The sequence below is a fragment of the Astatotilapia calliptera genome, chromosome 4 (assembly GCF_964374335.1).
Source record: "Astatotilapia calliptera chromosome 4, fAstCal68.1, whole genome shotgun sequence".
Lineage (NCBI taxonomy): Eukaryota > Metazoa > Chordata > Actinopteri > Cichliformes > Cichlidae > Astatotilapia > Astatotilapia calliptera.
The window spans coordinates 36,109,715-36,130,370 of record NC_137425.1 but is presented as its reverse complement, the minus strand read 5'-3'; the positions used below and the strand labels follow the sequence as shown (position 1 = coordinate 36,130,370).

General features: G+C 44.3%; 1 protein-coding gene and 1 long non-coding RNA gene across 25 annotated transcripts in view; both read left to right on the top strand.

Moving 5' to 3' along the window:
* LOC113021481 (NACHT, LRR and PYD domains-containing protein 12-like) overlaps positions 1-20,656 on the top strand; it is a 225,297-nt gene that overhangs the window by 164,822 nt on the left and 39,819 nt on the right. The window lies entirely within an intron of this gene.
* Positions 1,558-3,803, top strand: LOC145428631 (uncharacterized). The gene is made up of 2 exons (XR_013908933.1): positions 1,558-2,559; positions 2,705-3,803. It is a non-coding gene; the product is annotated as an uncharacterized LOC145428631 (long non-coding RNA).

Here is a 20,656-nt window from a genome sequence, read left to right as displayed (position 1 = left end):
TAGGGAAATTCCATATATATATATATATATAAATGTAAAGTTCAAAACTCAACCCCATCATTAATTTGTTTTTGATTGAAATTGAATATTACTTAAACTCTCTTAAATTAAATTCCAATAAAAAAGGTTTATCATTGATTGAAGTTCATTCAGAAATGTTTAACGAATGAGCTGTCACAACTTTCAAGTACAAAGTTGTTATGAAGTCTGTCACATTCCCCCCTTTTTTTCTTTTTTTTATCCTTTATTTATTTATCCTTCTTATTTCATTGTACTGTATATTGTTACTCTTATTTGCCTTGTATGTCTACCATACAAACTGAACTGGAATGACTGACTGTTCGCTTTATAAGTTCAATAAAGTTTGGAAAAAAAAACCCTCTTCGGCCGCTCCCTTCTGCCGTATTTTGCGGCAAAATTATCCACACCCACCGCCGCGCTATGAATTGTGGGATATATGGGACCACGAAGCGTGCACCAGACCACGCTTGATATTTGGGGAAATCAACGGCGCATTTGAAGTACACTTCGAATTGGGACAGCCGTAGTCGCGTGGCGGTGACGTAACCGCACTTGAAATGCGTACTTCAAGCGCGCAGACTCTGAATTGGGACACAGCTAGTGCGGGAGCAGCGGCTTCGCTCATGCGCGATTCATTTGCCTTTTGGACACACAGGTGTGAACGTCTCATGCCCGGATAGCAGCTGGGGAGGACTGTCCTCCGCCTGGGAGCGCTTTGGCATGGGTGAGGTGCCCACTGCAGCACCGCTGCTTGTTGAGAGTAAGAGCGATACGCGTTTTCACGTCAAAAAGTCGTCATAAATAAGTCTCCAATAATACCAGAAAAAGTCGCCAGATTTGTCGCTAGTCGCTTTTTAGAAAAAAAGTCGCTAAGGGGGTCTGAAAACTCGCTAAATATAGCGACAAAGTCGCTAAGTTGACAACACGGCCACAAGCACTGCTAGGAGGAGGAGGAGACTGCACTCGTGCACCCACCACTGTGGGGTTGAACCAAGGGCGTAGATTTGGCATGGACGGAAGGGACGTGTCCCCACCAATATCCAGCGATTATTGAATTGTCCCCACCAATAATTTGATCTCTTCGAGTATGTTAGGTGACGGCTGTGTGCAGACAGGAATAGGACCCAAGGTGCAGACTCCGGAGACAGAACTTAAACCAAAACAGCTTTAATGCTGAACGCAAACATCACATAACTAGAAAAACTCAAAATATACTAACACCGGTGGACTGGCAAAACACACAGCAAAATAAACGGTAGATCGCGACACTGACATAGAGAAACACTGGGCTTAAGTACACAGAGGGAGCAATCAGGGAATGAGTAACAGGAGGGAAACACAGCTGGGGCAAATCAGAACTGACAAGACAAAAGGAAGTGTAAACTGAACACACTGAGATAAGACAGAGACCTTCAAAGTAAAACAGGAAACACATAACACAGACTCACATGCAGGCACTACAGAGGGAACAGAGACGTGGGACCAGGGCAGACACAAACACTGACTGAACACGGGGATATAGGAACTTAAGATACACATAGACGCGAACTAGACAAGGGGATACAGGTGATAGGGGAGACAGAGCAACTAAAGAAGACAGAGACATAAACCATAAGACAGAACTCAAAGAAACCAAAGACTAAAAAGTATAAATAATATAATAAACTCAAATACCCTGGGTCAACGACCCAGGCATCCTAACAGAGTAAAGAAAAACTAACCCGATAGAAAAAAAGAAAAAAAAACCCCAAAAAAACCAACATCTGTCGACGTCTCATTCACCCAGCGGTGCAGAAAGAGTTAAATCACGTGCTCTACTGAAGTCCTATGTCATGTGACAAATATGGCCAATGTGATTGGCTGAGCCTTTCAGGGAGCTGTTTAGTTCTAGCAGTGGCAAACCTGCGCTGCCAGGAGGAGAGGAGGACGACAGCAAAGAGGAAGAATCTGGATATAAGAAAGTCTTTTTCAAAGAAACCTGTAAGTCACTTAAAGCCAAGTTCACTCATAAAATGTGTCATAATAACGTTACAGGCTATGCTAGGCTTTGGCCCACATCAGTCTAAGACTGTATGTAACCATGAATAACGTGTTTGGGAAACTAACTGCACAACAGGCGGCACTGTTAGTTCTCTCAGTCTCAGAGCAGCATTTCTAATTTTGATTAAAGCTGTCAGAGAAAACTGCAGCCTCGAGCAGCCAGGATATTAGTTTACAGAGGCTGTTAAAATTATATGTCTAACGTTAAATGTTGGTGACACAATAATTTCATCCTAATGGTGCTGACATATTCATAGGGTTAAATTTTGAGACAAAATGTCATGAGGTAGTCATGATTTTGCAAATATTCCAAACAACACAAAGCTCAGAGAGTAATGGTGACACAAGATCACAGGTGAAATGATGACTTGTTGGTTCATGACTGTATTTGAAGCACATGTGTGACTGCATGTATGTGGAGTGTCTCACTGTTATTCATCAGGTGACAGAGGCAGCTCTGCCATGTTGTAGCTCAGAGGTGAAGAGGCGAGCTCACAGGTGACTGATGATTAACTAGTATTTATTATCATGACAATTGTTAGGCTGCTGATGTAAATTGATTCATTAGTGTATGTTTGACAAAGAATCTGAATTGACATGTCTCACTTTTTATATGGCACGAATCAATGTGTTATTTTGTCAGGTGGCAATATGTCCTTGTGCAGTCAGAGGGGAGGAGCCAGGGCCAAAGCTGAGGCACATCAAGCACAGAATAATACTTTTAATCTGAGGATAAAACGCAGGTACTGAGGCTGTAAGAAGCTTCAGTGCTCTCAGAAGACTAAAAAGATGGGTAAGGTTAACAATGACTCAAATGAGATTAAACAATGCTGCTGTGTGTCCACCAGGAGAGGCTGGACAGTATAGATGTAAAACCAATATGCCAGCAGTTTATCTCAGTTAACGAGAGGAGCAGGCCTGTGTTTGGCTGCTTCACATAGTGGACATTGAGTTGCTGTGTGGGACACCAGTAGCTGTAACAGTGTGGAGCAGGGAAATTATTTTACTGCTATTGTTAAATAATCATCATCATTACCATTGCATTAATAATAGAATCTGCAGCATTGATATTGTATTCAGAGGTTCAAACAGTGTGTGTCTTTTAGAAAGAATAAGTTGCAGGCTGACAGGAAGTTGCAGAGAGTTTGCAGAAGGGAAAGCAGAAGTGAAAGCAGAGTCTAAGTTATTCTGAGCAGGTTAGACGAGGCTATTTGAATTACTAGGTTATTCAAATTGTCTGTTATACTTTTATATTCTTTTATTAAGCTCTTAGTAGAGGTTCTTGATTAAAACATTTATTCAACATAGTACATATAGTTTCAGTTAGGTTATTACACATAAGGATGAGCCTCTGGTCTGGTAAAAGGTCAGAAGTGCAACGGGTGAGATGAGAGGGCATGTAGGGTCAACACATACACACACACACATTAGTAGACTCATTTATAGGTGAGAGGTTGGTCATGTTTGTCTCTGGAAAGAGGAACAGCGTCTGGTAGGATGTGGGGCTCGTGTTCCAGACGAGACGAAGACAACGTTCTTTTAAACTGTGTTAAAAGTCATTGTGGTTTTGATCTGACGTGTGTATATATTCTGTCTGTGACGTATGAAGGGGCGTCGTTAATTCAAACCCTGATGCTATAAAAATCTGTGTATGCTTTGACTAAGTCGAAGATCAAGTGCTGTCTGCGTACAGACTGGTCTTCCCACGCGTGTATTCATTAAAATCAATTGTTTGACCAAGATCTTCTGGACCTGGTTGTTTGTACTCTCCTTCCTCAATATTTGAACCTTAACAACAGTAGTTCATGTTTAGAATAAAAAAAAATCCCAGCTCACTGACTTGATCGGGGCAATAGTGCCTAAAATGTTGCATAATTTTGCTGAGAGATCTTTTACTTTGTGGTAATCTTAGACGAGTAGTTTTATGGACAAAACCCAGCAGGTCATTCAGTGTTCCCTTAGTGCTGATGTGTCAGAGATGTTGGTGTAACTGAAGTAATGTTGTTAAGTCCTTAAAGTCATATTCTTTTATTGTCATGACTGTATTTGAAGCTAGTTTTATTTTTGTATGATACCTGATTTATATGGAATATGGCTGAAGTAAACTAAAGCCTAAAATACTTCGTCAGTCATTTGTTTAATAGTAATTTAACATTATATAATTCAAATGTAAAACTATGAATTGTAATTTTAAATGGTTTAAAAGCAGGTAGAATAGCATATGTAGGCAAGTATATTTCTCCTTTTCTCAAGAAGCGAAGACAAAAAGGGGAAAAAAAGAAACAGGGCAGGGTTCGGTGGTTGAATCATCCGTCCCCACCAATGCCAAAACCAAATCTACGCCCTTGGGTTGAACTGTTGTCCACTGACCTCACTGTAAATATGTCCACTGTCTTCTTCTTTCTACACCAGCTCTGACAATCAGTCATAACCAGAGCATTATCATTCACAGCGTGTAAAATACCGACAACCCGTCACAATCATCTGTGTTTTATGTGCCGGGTTGAGAATGTGTTGGCCTAACGCCTGAACCTCAGCATTATTGAAGCAGTGTGGGATCATCTTGACAAGGAAAGCCTGCTCTAGATATGACTCTAGCTAATCAGTGTATCCCTGTGCCATGGTGAGTCCTGACCTGATAGGTGTTCCCATGAGTATCCGTATGACTCATGGCTGTTATAACTGTTGCGGCTCCTCCAACCTATGGCCGCGGCAGGCTAAACATGAGGACACAGATGACGCGCAGCAATGAACACATAAAATACACTGTAACATTTGCTCCTTTTATTCCACATGCAACTGTCCAATATACAAATCAGCACATGGGATTAACTATTAAACAAATGCACAGATTGCACAAACAAATAACTGCAATTTACCAATAACTGCACTAACTACAATGTCAAATTACAACTTAGTCTATGGTATCAATTAGTGCACAAATATACAAAAACCATCAAGTTACAGTTAAAATACATCAAAATCATTCAAGCTGCGGTCCACAGAAAGTTTTGCCTCAGGCTCACCCTACCTTTCTGCTCATCAACATCAGGTGCTGTGAACAGGTGAGTGCAACCACATTTATCATCTACCACACCCATGAGACACGCCCCACACCCGTGCACCAATAGAGATTGACAGCCCACGTGACTTTCGCACATTGCATGCCGTGAACTCGTGGCAAAACAATCCAAGTACCGCATCAAATGCAAGCATTTGCAGCACCGCAAAACGTTCATTCTTCTGTTCCAATACCTTCTTGTTTTTCTTTGCCCCCCAAAAAGGTTCTGTACAAAACGAAGGAGAACAATGCCGGTCCGTACAAAGACAGACTTAATGAAAAGACAAGGAAAAGATACGAGGAAAAAAATCAAAGGAGTGAAAGGGTCAGAGCCTTACGAGCACACAGAGGGACAAAAGACGTTAGCGTGCTGCCCAACTTCAGCACGCTCATATTTATAATCATACGGTTCTTGGAGTGAGCATACACTCATGAAGTTTAGTAACTTCAGGTCACTGCAACAAGCCCAGGTACAGTTTACCGACGGATGGGTGCAGGACCTTGAAATGCACCGTGTAGAACAAAAGACCATCGTACGTATCATAAGTTTACCAGTCTCACAAATTGTCTTCATAAATACACATTCGTTAACCGTTTATTAATAGGACCTTTGAGCTCAACGGTAATTAATTAGCAGTGGAAATAATTTCTGGTAGCATCACAGAAATGTAGCAGTGACAATAATACTGTATGCTGTAATCGTACTGGACAATTAGTGATACAAAACAACTGTTTTATCCTGTGAATAAAAGTATATGTTTTTGTCAATGTACCATAATAACAGAAGCGAAACACAATATTGTGTCAGGACAATTCACTATTTATGCACAATAAACAAAGGAGCATAGCGCGACAATTTCTGTTCAGCGCCAGACTTGCTTGTAACCTATATCACCAATTATGTTAAGAAAAATGACGCATTAACTACAACAGCAGACTGACCTTCGTGGAAATGCTTGGAGCAGACTAACCTGTGAGCTGGAGTGTTCTGGGACGTTATATTTGGTCTTTGAATGGCTGCAATCCAGGCCACCCGCCTCTTTGTTTCTTCGGAAACACGGCTCGAACAATTTCTCTTCAACGACGTAATCCGATAACAACCGATCTCTTTACCCGTCGGCTTCCCGTGGCTGTCATGCGACCGGCTATTGCAGTTAATAATACAACGGCTTCTTGACATTTTTGTGTTTCTTTTTATCGCTGTGTAACTGAGTTCAATTGAAAACCTGCGTGCGCTAGTACCTCTTGCCACGAGTTCCCAGAATTCTTTGCGGTTTTACCCCTGAGTGACGTCACATTTTCAATCTCTATACAGTGAGTCCATTTAAACCAACCCACTTAGTCAAAAAAGAAACTCGTATGGCTCCTACATACCAGCCCCTAATTATTTTAGAGCAATAATTACATCATACTTACCATGTACTTACTTGGCTCTCTGTGAAGGCGGTCGCACTTTTCTCCTCTCCTCCTTCCCCTTATCTTCCCTGCTTAGCCTCTTGTGTCCTGTCTTGTCTCGCGTGCACTACTTTTCCCTTGAACAGTCTCTCACTGTCGTTCTCTAAAACCTAACAGAGAATTATGGATTTGATCAACTGGTCTCTGAACGCTATTGACACCCTCTTCTCAACGAGAAGTCTGGGCTCGGGAGAGCCCGAGTGCCCTGGAGGGACTTTCCCTGCCGGATACACGATGGATGGGTGGCAAACCTGGAGGATCTTGTGCCTGGCGGGACTGTCTATCGAGGACGCTGAGGATATTTACCTATTCGGAACCATGATAACAGGGTTCTTGCTGATCGGAGCTGGCTTGGCCCTGACTTATCGGAGAAATAAGAGAGCGGAACCAGCTGTTCAAACCCCCCCTAAGCTGACCGCTGGAATTGAAGCGATGGGACGAGGCGCGGCCTCCCACACCGAACGCAGCATGGTTAACACCTTGGAGATGCTTGCAGCTGCTGTGAAGACTCAAACTAACACCATTGAGTGTATGATGGGATACATCAGAGAGGGGCCTGCTCACAATAACACCCTTGAGCGAAAGTTGGATAACATCGCAGAACGGCTCACTGCAGGTGTGGGGTCTCAGAACCAAAAGAATGACAACACCACGGAACAGAAGCTTGATACCATCATGGGGAGGCTCGCAGCGCTCCAACGGGAAATCGAGGCCCCAGTGCCAGAGTGCTAAATTCGCTGCTCGCATAAAGGAGAAATCAACAATATTCTACATTTGGACACCACGGCGCCAGCTGCTCAGGCCCAAGGCTGGAGCCCACCAAAACAACTCCCTGATAACGACTGTGTGATGACTATTCTTCCCATCCCATGAAGGACACCTGGATCGGCTGGAGGACTGTTTACTTAGCCTGATACAGCGAAGGACACTGTCTCAGCTGAACTATGGCCACGCACACACATACACTTACACTGATAAGCACGCACTCATCCCCTCCCTTCCAAACGCCTTCGATGCTTGTTCCTGCGGGGGAAGGCAGCGGGTCTGCGTGCCGCGCTGAAATGGTAGCATGGTGCAGGACGACTGCTGTGTTCCTTCGAATCACCCCCCACCCCCCTATCCATCCCCTGTGGCTAGTCACGTGCTCTGATGTTGTGATGTGGACATTAATGTGCTCTCTGTGCAGAGGAGTTTTTTTTTGTTTCCTGTTCTCATGCTGTCCTCCCATAGGTGCCCAGCGTGAGAAGAGGTCTCTTTTTTTTCCTCTTGTACTTTTCCCAATGTTGTGTAATTTTTTCAGTGTTATTCTCCCAACGCTGCCGATCTCCGACTGTATTCCCTTGTGTTGTCTTGTTGTTGTGTGTGTAAGTCGGGGGGGGGGGGTCCTATTCCTCTGTGGGGCAACCTGCATATGGCCAATAAAGCATTCATTCATTCATTCATGTAGGAGACATACTGATAAACATGATCAATCCTTTATCAAACATTCAAAGGTACAATTTTAATTCAAAATAAACAAATATACATACTAATAATACAAACAGACATTTGAAAAAGTCAATCTTCATGACTCTTCTGCTTCCTGTAGAAGACACTTTAGTGATCTGCCTGTCCAAACAACCAGTCTTTGTTTTAACACGAACCTGACGTACAAGTCCTTTACCGTCAGAAATTGCTTCCACAATCCTTCCAGTCACCCAAGAGTTACGAGGCGCAGAATCATCGACAACGATAACCACATCCCCAGGAAGTTCCGTCCGATTCTCTGCCACGTCTGACGCTCTGGGGCAGGTACTCCTTAACCCAGCGCTTCCAGAACAGGTCAGACATGTACTGTACTTGCCTCCATCGACGTCGTCCATACACGTCCCCCTTCTGAAACACTCCTGGTGGTATCAATGGCTTGGTCTTAAGCAGCAACAGATGGTTAGGAGTCAAGGCCTCCAAATCATTAGGATTAGTAGAGGCTTTGGTTATTGGTCTACTGTTCACAATAGCCTCTGCCTCACAAAGAACTGTACAAAGGCCTTCTTCGTCCAAATTCTGCACTTTCAAAATGGAATTTAACACCTTCCTGACAGACCTTATGAGACGTTCCCAAACACCGCCATGACGGGAACCAGCAGGGGGATTAAAAAATCCACTTTATGCCCTTTTGCAGCAGCATCTCATGAATCTGTTCCTGATTCCATCCTTCCACTGCCTCTTTCAACTCACGTTCGCCACCCACAAAGTTCACAGAGCACACTTCTTCCAGTATAACCTCCTGGTCCAGTATTATGTCATTTCCTCTGGGAATATTCCTGTCCTGTTGCTGTCGGTTGCCACCAAACATGAACCCAAAATCACCAAAGAAACTGGAGAAGATCTTGCTGTGAGAGCTGTGGTGACCCTCTTTTAGCCTGTACTCTCCATACATGTCATACTGTTTCCTTTTCTCCTTATCTGAGAGGACCTCATAGGCTGCCCCCAAGTCTGCGAACTTGTCCAGGGCTTGCGGGTCGTCTTGGTTTCTGTCGGGGTGTAACTGCAAAGCCAGCTTTCTGTAGGCCTTCTTGATGTCCCTGATTGATGCACTCTTGTATTCATTTGCATCAACAGCATTAACTAAATTGGCCATTTTAATCTCTGGATCATTTACAGAGAGCTTTCCAAAATCAAGGTTCACTGGCCAATTAATTTCTGGTTCAGCAAGAAACTTTGGCCCTGACAACCAGGAATCATCCTTGACAAACTTCCGTTTAAGGCTCACAGCTCGCTGTTCTACAGCCTTCCTATTATTTGACATTTTTACCCGATTGCACCTAAAAGGTAAACCAATGGTGTAATGACCATCAACCAACTTAACAGAGTCCATCACTGACTTCATAAGCTGCTGATCTTCTCTAGACAAAGCAAACTGCTCATCCTGAATACATTCTGGAAAATCAGCCTTCATTTGACCTTCCCACAGCTCATCCAATCTTGACACGGAAATCCTATTGACACTCACATCAAAAATGTCAGTCTTACGATCTTCTCTGAGAGTCACCGTCCAACCCAGCATAGTTTTTACCGCATAGGGACCTCCATCCTGACTTCTAACAACCTCCCATGGCTCTAAAGCCTTGGGCACATTGGTCCCGATCAACAGGTCTACCCCGGAATTTATCTCCAGTATCTTAATATGGCGCAAATGTGGCCATCTACTGAGATCTTCCTGTCGAGGAATATTACATTGATGAACAGGCATGCTTTTCTGAGTAAATAAGTCAGGCAAGTCACCGTAGTGATCTAAATCCAAACCAGCTACTTCCAAATCTGAAACCACGTAACTACTGACCATTTTCTCCTGACCCATTGTCCGCAAAAGAATGCCAGTTTTCCTTCCTGAAAGATTCAACCTATTCATGAGCCCTTCAGTACAAAATGAAGCTGAGCTCCCAGGATCTAGAAAAGCATAGGTTACCAATGACTGAGTACCTTTCTTAGACTTCACTCTAACTGGTATTATGGACAGAGCACTATTTTGCTCACCGGCCCCAATAACACCACTGCTTTGCACAGCACATGAAGGACCTTCATCTGGTGGTTCTCTCCCTCCTATAGTTTGCACTGAAACACTTTCCCTCTGCTTGGAGTGAATATGTAAGAGTGTGGGGTGTTTCTGATTACAAACTTTACACAAGAGACGTTTCCTACAGTCCTTGCTTCTGTGCCCAATGCGCAGACAACCAAAACACACACCATTCTCTTTCAAAAAAGATAATCTTTCACAGTGCAACTTTCTTTCAAATGAAGGACACAAATCCAACATATGCTCTGCTCCACAAAACAAGCAAACCTTGGTCACAACTGAACCACTCTCTCGCCTCAATGCTGGCTCAATCTTCCCTTCCACCTTGGCCACCGTAGTAGCAAAACTACTCCGCTTAGCCTTAGGGTAAAACTGAGACTTATCATTCCTCGCCTCTTTTCTGATGGCTGTTGGAGGATCCTGTATGTCTCCAAACAATGGGTCACTTGCGATCTTAACTTGCTTTTCGACAAACTCAACAACGTCGCAAAAAACCACTTTACGTTGAAATCTTTCCTGCAGATCGCAGACAACATTCCTCCACTTATCCCTGAGCTTATAAGGCAACTTTTTTATAACTGCTTGCATATTAGCAGAGACATCCAACTCATGCAAGGACTCAACGTCTCCCATTGCATTACAACATTGCCTTAATAAACACCCATATTCCTGCAACGCCTTCACATCATCAGATTTTATAGATGGCCATTTACTGACCCTTTCGATGTAGGCAGCAGCAATTTTCAGCGAATTGCCAAAGTTCTCTTGGAGCAAAGATTTAGCTTTAGCATATCCATACTCAGCAGGCATATACTGACAGCTTCTGACCATTTCTCTTGGATGGCCTCTAGTGTATTGCTCGAGAAAATATAAACAATCCTTAGCACTGTGAGCTTGACTCTCCACCATGTGCTCAAAAGCTCTCATAAATGTTTGATATTGCAAAGGATCACCATCAAATAACTGAATGTCACGACTTGGTAGCAAAAACAGAGACTGCTGCTCAGCTAATAAAGTTGTAATTTCATTTTGTTTCTTCAAAACTGTGACTAGATGATCATGACCCTCACTACCTTGCACTGTATGTGTAAGAGGTTTCGATTGTGCGTGAGACTGCGACATCATCCGAGTAGTCGAAACTGCACCTGGAAATACTTGATATAACTTCGTCTCTGACTGTTCCAACGAAACGACCTTGGGCTGAGAAATATTTTTAACCTTGGGCCTTACATCCAATACCTGCGCTTGATGATCACTTGCATCAACACCCTGATATGGTCGCTCTGGTAACACAGGTTTGAACGTCGGAGCATTGGGATTTAAAAACGACTAAACTCCCCTGCTCTCGTTCTAAATTTAAGTTAAGATGGCGCCGGTGAGGTCGGCTGCCGTCACGACTGCTCCGACCACTTTTTCTTTTTCTTTGTCTTTGTTTTTTAAGTTAGTTTTCAGCGTTTCTAAATCGGCAAAATCATCACCATTGGGTACATTAGGTATGACAGTGACACTCTTGTTTCTATTGGTATACAATGTACTCACAATTCGAAGTTTTTAACTCCGGATCCGAGCTGGCCGAGTGAGATCTCGAGGGAGAACAAAGGGAAGCGGCGGCGGCCTAGAGGGGCTGCAATCGGGACTGCAATCTCCTCTGCTTCACCGAGACATGGCTGAACCCAGCGGTGCCGGACCACGCCATCCAGCCGGCCGAGTTCTTCTCGGTTCACCGCATGGACAGGACACGGGACTCGAGGAAGTCAAGGGGAGGCGGCGTGTGTTTAATGGTGAACAACAACTGGTGCAACAGTGCGAACGTTGTTCCTCTCACACGCTCCTGCACACCAAATCTGGAACTACTGTCCATCATGTGTCGTCCTTTTTATCTACCTCGGGAATTTACATCGGTCATTGTAAGTGCCGTTTATATTCCACCACAAGCGGACACGGTCACCGCCTTATGCGAGCTGCATGAGGCACTCACACAGCACCAGACACAACACCGGGACGCTGCGCTTATTGTGACGGGGGACTTTAATAGCGCCAACCTCAAACGCGCAGCGCCGAACTTTTATCAACACATCACCTGCCCCACCAGGGGTGAAAGGACACTGGACCACTGCTACACTACGGTCAAGGACGGCTACAAGGCACAATCCCGCCCCCCGTTTGGCAAATCTGATCACGCCGCCATCTTCCTCATGCCAAAATACAAACAAAGGCTGAAACAGGAAGTTCCGGTTCAGAGGAAGGTCGCGCGCTGGACGGATCAATCGGTGGCCGCGTTACAGGACGCACTCGATGACGCAGACTGGGGCATGTTCAGAAACAGCTCCGACGATGACGTCAACGTGTTTACGGAAGCGGTTGTGGGATTCATCGGGAAACTAGCGGATGATACCGTGGAGACAAAGACTATCACAACGTTTCCCAACCAGAAGCCGTGGGTGGATAAAACCATCCGCGACGCTCTGAGATCCCGCACCGCTGCCTACAACACGGGACTCATGACGGGGGACATGGACCCGTACAAAGCCGCGTCATATAACGTGCGGAGGGCGGTGAAAGAGGCGAAGCAGCGCTACGGGAGGAAACTAGAGTCACAACTCCAACAGAGTGACTCTAGGAGCCTGTGGCGGGGACTAAGGACAATAACGGACTATAAAGCACCAACAACCAGTATGACGAACGCAGCCGTGACTTTGGCAGACGAGCTGAACACTTTCTATGCTCGCTTCGAGGCTGCAGCTAAGGTCTCCAACAATGCTAGTGTTAGCGGCGCTAACGGCTGCAGACAGGAAGATACTGCCAGCACCGGAAACGTGCCCGTCATCTCCGAGCATGAAGTAAGGAGAGCCTTCAAGAGAGTGAACACCAGGAAAGCAGCAGGACCAGACGGCATCCCAGGTCGTATCCTAAGAGACTGCGCATACCAGCTAGCTCCTGTGTTCACTGAGATATTCAACATCTCTTTATCTCAGTCGGTGATCCCCACATGCTTCAAAGAGTCCATCATTGTTCCTGTCCCGAAGAAACCCCACCCTGCTTCTCTCAATGACTATCGCCCTGTAGCCCTCACCTCAGTAGTGATGAAGTGCTTTGAACGCCTGGTCAGAGACTTCATCATTTCTTCACTACCAGACACACTGGACCCACTACAGTTCGCTTACCGTCCAAATCGTTCCACAGACGATGCCATCTCTCATCTCCTCCACACATCACTCACTCACTTGGACACTAGAAGGGGGAATTATGTTAAAATGCTCTTCATAGACTACAGCTCTGCATTTAATACCATAATTCCCTCCACACTCACCACCAAGCTGGAGCATCTGGGACTCAGCTCATCTATGTGTCAGTGGATCTCCAACTTCCTAACTGGCAGACCACAGGCAGTAAGGATGGGCGGACATGTCTCAGCCTCCACCACTCTCAGCACTGGAGCCCCCCAGGGGTGTGTTCTGAGCCCCCTGCTGTACTCTTTGTACACATATGACTGTGTGACCACTACCAGCTCCACCACCATCATCAGGTTTGCTGACGACACCGTCGTGGTGGGCCTGATCTCTGATAACAACGAGACGGCCTACGTGAAGGAGATTAGGAATCTGGAGAACTGGTGCCAGAGGAACAACCTCCTTCTAAACGTCAGTAAGACAAAGGAGCTGATAGTGGACTTCAGCACTAAGCAGGAGAGGAACTACCAGACCCCCGTCATCAACGAGTGCCCAGTGGAGAGAGTGGACAGCTTCAAATACCTCGGAGTTCACATCACGCAGGACCTGTCATGGTCCTGTCACATCAACACCGTGGTGAAAAAGGCCCGACAGCGTCTCTACCACCTCAGACGCTTGAGAGACTTCCAACTGCCCTCCAAGGTGCTCAGGAACTTTTACTCGTGCACCATAGAGAGCATCCTGACGGGAAACATCTTAACCTGGTTCGGGAACAGCACCATGCAGGACAGACGAGCTCTACAGAGGGTTGTGCGGTCAGCTGAGCGCACCATCCGCTCCGAGCTCCCTGACCTGCACTCAATCTACAGCAGGCGGTGCTGGACCAAGGCCAGGAAGATCGTGAAGGACCTCAGCCATCCCAACAACAGACTGTTCTCTCTGCTGAGGTCAGGAAAGCGATTCCGCTCCCTGAAGACCAACACAGAGAGACTGAGGAGGAGCGATACGGTCTCTCAATCACACCACCACACAGTACTGACCCACACATACAGTTCTTACACACACACTGGACTTTCTGGACTTTGGTTTTGCACAACACTGGTCACTATATTCTTCATTTCCAGTTAATACTTGTACAGCTGCTGTTATTGTGTATATATTTATTTATATTTAGATTTCTTCATACATTCTTATATAGTTCTATATTGTGTATTGTGTATTTTGTTGTACAGTTATTTTATTTTCAACTTTAATTTATATATTTTATCTTATTCTTCCCAGTTAAATTTACCCTTCATTCTAATTTGTGTTGTACAGTTATTTCATTTTTAACCTTAATTTATATTTTATTCCTTCCTAGTTAAATTTACCCTTTTTAATTTTTCATATTTATTTCCTATCTTATTCATAGCCTTTTCCTTTTTTGTTTTCTTTAGGTCACGAGCAGTTGTCCAAGCATTTCACTACATATCGTACTGTGTATGACTGTGTACGTGACAAATAAAATTTGAATTTGAATTTAAATAAGAATTCATTCCATCAGATTTAACATTAGCAGCACTTGAGACTCGGGACATTTCAGAAGTTTTTAAAACATTCACCTTTGCTGCTGAGGCTGCTATTTCAGTTTCTAAGTCAAGCAGCTCCTTTCTTTTCTTAAGCTGTATTTCTTGTTCTTCCAAAGCATGCTTTTCTTTCAACAACCTCTGTCGAACAAGAAGGGCAGCCATGTCAGCTTCTGCCATTATGCGTGCTGACAAGGCAGATTAAACTATTGAGCCACTGAGTTTGCTTTTCCTACAACTTCTGCTTGCAACATTAGAGATGCTATCACTTGGATTAACATCATCTATCGTAGTGTGCCGTTCTGTTTGAAGCCTTTCAATCTGATTCTCCAACGCCTTAGCAGTAGGTTTCGGCTGTCTTTTCTTTCCATCCACATCACCACATTGTATTAATTGGTGTGTCTCCATTTTTTTCAAAACATTACAAAATCCAAACGCTGAACTGCACCTATGCCACACAGCCTCATTCCAACACATCAACTTGATGACATTACCTTCAATAAACCTTGGACACACACAATTAACAGGAGCAATATCCCCCACTATCTGCCTATTAAACCTAACTAACTCAACCTAGTCTTCCGTACATACTAGCGGTGGGTATTTATGTACCTCCATACCGTCAGATGTGAGGAAGACAAACTGTCTTAAACACAAACTGCGGCGGTACTCCCAAGCCAATGGCTTCAGCCGCCTGATGCACAATAACTAGAAAGAAAATCAGTACAAGGCCTTGTGCAGCTGTACTGCTAAAACCTAACAGGGGAACAAGACTCCTGAAAGAAATCTGTATTGTGTAGCCAAAGGCTTAATCTAACAGCGTGTCGACAAAGGCAACAGCAAACTATAAAACTCTCACCAATAAAACTCATCTATATATAAATAAGACAATAAAACCTACAAAATTTTCTGTTGACAATTTGTTGCGGCTCCTCCAACCTATGGTCGCGGCAGGCTAAACATGAGGACACCGATGACGCGCAGCAATGAACACATAAAATACACTGTAACATTTGCTCCTTTTATTCCACATGCAACTGTCCAATATACAAATCAGCACATGGGATTAACTATTAAACAAATGCACAGATTGCACAAACAAATAACTGCAATTTACCAATAACTAGTGATGTGACGTTCTGCATCGAGGCTTCGAAGCTTGTGTCAAATCAAAATCAAATCAAATCACTTTTATTGTCACATCACATGTGCAGGCACACTGGCACAGCACATGCGAGTGAAATTCTTGTGTGCGAGCCCCACAAGCAACAGAGATGTGCAAACACAACAACACAAACGAGCAAAATACAAGAATGGCCAACCTGAAACTAATAAATATATGTACAATATATAATAGTGTATGCATTTCTGGATGTGTATACTAAATATTTTCCTACGTGTGTGTGTGTGTGTGTGTGTGTGTGTGTGTGTGTGTGTATACACATTTTTACAAATTAAATAGTAAAAAAAAATAAAAATAAAATAATAATAATAATAATAATAATAATAATAATAATAATAATAATAATAAATATATAAAAATATACAGAGTTGAATATGTGCAAAACAAGTGGCATTTATATACAGTGTGGAGTGCATAATGTTAAAGTTCCAGTAGTGAAGCTGAGGTGTCTATGACGTGTTCAGCAGTCTGATGGCCTGGTGGAAGAAGCTGTCTCTCAGTCTGCTGGTACGGGACCGGATGCTGCAGAACCTCCTTCCTGATGGAAGTAGTTTGAACAGTTTATGGCTGGGGTGACTGGAGTCCTTGATGATCCTCCCCGCTTTCCTCAGGCAGCGCTTCCTGTAGATGTCTTGGAGGGAGGGAAGCTCACCTCCAATTATCCGTTCAGAGCACCGCACTACTCGCTGGAGAGCTTTGCAGTTGTAGGCGGTGCTGTTGCCATACCAGGTGGTGATGCATCCAGTGAGGATGCTCTCAATGGCACAGTGATAGAAGGTCCTGAGGATGCGGGGGCTCATGCCGAATCTTTTCAGTCTCCTGAGAAAGAAGAGGCGCTGCTGCGCCTTCTTCACTGTTTTGTTTGTGTGTACTGACCACGTAAGATCCTCAGCCAGATGTACTCCAAGGAACCGGAAGCTGCTCACTCTCTCCACAGCAGCGCCGTTGATGGTGATGGGGGTGTGTACTTCTCTGCACCTCCGGAAGTCCACTATCAACTCCTTTGTCTTTGCGACGTTGAGGGTGAGATGGTTGTCTTGACACCAGTGGGTCAGGGCGCTGACCTCCTCCCTGTAAGCCGTCTCATCACCGTTGGTGATAAGACCCACCACTGTAGTGTCGTCCGCAAACTTCACAATGATGTTGGAGCTGTTAGTGGCTGTGCAGTCGTAGGTGTAGAGTGAGTACAGGAGAGGGCTCAGTACACACCCCTGTGGAGCACCAGTGTTCAGTGTGATGGGGGATGAGGTGATGCTGCCCAGTCTGACCACCTGGCGTCTGTCAGACAGGAAGCTAAGGATCCAGCTGCAGAGGGAGCTGCTCAGTCCTAGATCCTGCAGTTTCCTGTCCAGCTTCGAGGGAACGATGGTATTGAATGCTGAGCTGTAATCTACAAACAGCATCCTCACATACGTGTCTCTCTTCTCCAGGTGTGACAGGGCAGTGTGTAGTGTCAGGGCTATGGCATCATCAGTGGACCTGTTGTGGCGGTATGCAAACTGTAGAGGGTCCAGTGAGTCGGGTAGTGCAGAGCAGATGAAGTCCCTGACCAGCTTCTCGAAGCATTTGCTCACGATGGGGGTCAGGGCTACAGGTCGCCAGTCGTTCAATGAGGAGATGGTGGAGGATTTGGGTACAGGGACGATGGTGGCCATTTTGAAGCAGGCTGGGACTACAGACAGAGAGAGGGAAAGGTTGAAGATGTGCGTGAACACTCCAGCCAGCTGAGCCGCGCATGACCTGAGGACGCGGCCGGGAATCCCGTCCGGACCAGTAGCTTTGCGTGCGTTCACCTTCCTGAAGCACTTCCGCACATCCTCCTCAGACACAGTGTGCGCACTGACGTCATCCGCGGTGCGCACACTGTCCGGTCTCATGGTGTTCGCTGTGTCGAATCTAGCGTAGAATACGTTTAGATCCTCACACAGAGAGTAATGGAGGGGGCGTTTCCGCGATGCGCGTATCGAGGCTTGCTTCATTTATGGGAGGAGCTGAAAATGATGACGTCCGAAGCCTCGCTGCCCGGCTGTACCACGTGACTGGTTCATGAAGTGGTTCGAACTTTGCCGCGAGATATGACAGCGATATAAACCCCTCAGACTTCATTCAAAATGTGGGTGTTTGATGGAGAGTTACGGTTAGTGAGAGTTTGGAGACAGTTTGGAGGTTTATGAGAGTGAGGAGAGAAAGTCAGGAGAGAATGGAGCCAGCTAAGGAGAGGAGGATGTCCTCCCCTGTGTGGGAACATTTTGATCTTATTCCTCCCAACAAGGTATGTAAATTTCTACAGAAGATGTATTTTCATGATACTGATGGTGCAATAGAATTAATGTTAAGCTGTCTTTACTTTTGTACAAGGTGAAGTGTTTGCTATGTGCCAGGGAGCTGGGATATAACAACAACACCTCATCCATGCTTAGGCACTACAGAGCTTTGCATGAGAATAAGGGGGACACCGATTGTGGAGCAAGACCAGGTGAGCCATCAAATGCCATGATAATATAGCATGCAGTAATGTTACTAAATGATAATAATAATAATAATAATAATATTATCATTATTATTAATAATAATAATAATGATAATAATAATAATAATAATAATAATAATAATGGATTTGATTTATATAGCGCTTTTCAAGGCTATTTCAAGAATATTCTTATATTTCACTTTTACCTGTTCCCATGTTCTAGTGGGTCCTGTTGTGGCTCTAATGTGAAAGGGGATATAATATAACATATTATAATATAATATAATGTAATATAATATTGGATAATATAGTGTAATATGATAAATCTACCCTACCGCCTACTGGTGTTGGCCAGAGGGGCCGATGGCGCGATATGGCAGCCTGGCTTCTGTCAGTCTGCCCCAGGGCAGCTGTGGCTACAACCGTAGCTGCCTCCACCAGTGTGTGAATGTGAGAGTGACTGAATAGTAGCATTGTAAAGCACTTTGGGTGCCTTGAAAAGCGCTATATAAATCAAATCCATTATTATTATTATTATTATTATTATTATTATTATTATTATTATTATTGTTATTATTAAATTACTTACGATTTTAATTTGTCAGCAACTTCCTGCCAGCCCTCTCTCCTTGTTTTTGCAGCCTTTGCAGTGTTCCCTTGCGTTCTGATTAAACTCTGAAACTCCTGAAATCCCTCACTCAAGAGTTCTTGCTCTGCTGCCGAAAAATACCGAGCGCTCTCCTTCGACATTTTCGCCGACCAATCAGAGGGTTGCTGATCAATGTTTCTACTATCGATGCGTAGCCCCTTTTACGACACCCAGTGATCTCACATTACTTCATCCAGCTGTACTGATCGTCAACAACAGGTGTGTTCGGAGAACCGGATTAGCGAGCTCAAAGTTAGCGCGATGATTTGGTCTTGGATGTAGTAAGCGAGGTACGAAGAACGGGCCCCTGGTTAGCATGGTGATTGAGGACTCCCAGCTATTTAGCATTGTGGAGGACAAAGAATTTAAAAGATTTGTTAAATCATTAAATCCTAGCTATGTTCTCCCCACTAAAAAGGTCATAAAAGCAGTGAAAATTTAGTTTTTACAGAATAAAATGTGAACAGGCAGGACTGACGCCTCAGTGTGTAGCTGTCCATACTTCAACGTTACAAAAGCACAACTACTGTCCACACCCCAACCACACCTCACCTCACAGTAAATGATCATTTCCATTTTAAGCATTTCCAAATGATCATTTTCCATACTGCCAGTATAAATATACACAGTATACTGCCATCACTACAATATACATGTGTTACACACTCCTTTTGTTGTTGACATTTACAGGCTGTGTGCAAAAGGCCACACACTTCAAATTCATGCCAACTAATATTTTTACGTCCAGTAGGTGTCCTACTAGAGCAAATGAAGCTTCAAGAAGCTTTGTGCTGGGGTGAACCAATTGGAGGAAGAGCTTCAGTGCTTCATGAGGCTTCGTCTGCCCATCACTACCAATAACTGCACTAACTACAATGTCAAATTACAACTTAGTCTATGGTATCAATTAGTGCACAAATATACAAAAACCATCAAGTTACAGTTAAAATACATCAAAATCATTCAAGCTGCGGTCCACAGAAAGTTTTGCCTCAGGCTCACCCTACCTTTCTGCTCATCAACATCAGGTGCTGTGAACAGGTGAGTGTAGTGATGGCCCGCTTGAAGCTGACGCTCCGGAGCGTGTGTCGAAAAAAACAACACACTGGTTCAGAAGCACTGTGTCGAGGCTTGCTTCGTTTGGCAAAAGTCACGTGACCAGTGACGTCCGAAGCTTCGTTACGCACGTAACTGCTTCGGTACCTGATTCAAACGGATATAAGGAAGTGAATCATCCACGGGATTCGTGGAGTGTGTTGATGGTGACAGATAGCGACGAGGTGATCATTCCACTGACAGATATGGAGCCAGCGAGGAAGAGAGGACGTTCTGGCGTGTGGGAATATTTTGAGTTGATTTTGCTCAATTCATTTTATCTGCCGAAGTGAAAAACTTGAAATGTCCAAAATCATGTTTTCATAATGTAAATATCATTACAGCATATGACTTCAGGAACACTTCCATGTGAATTAAAGCTAATGAAGAC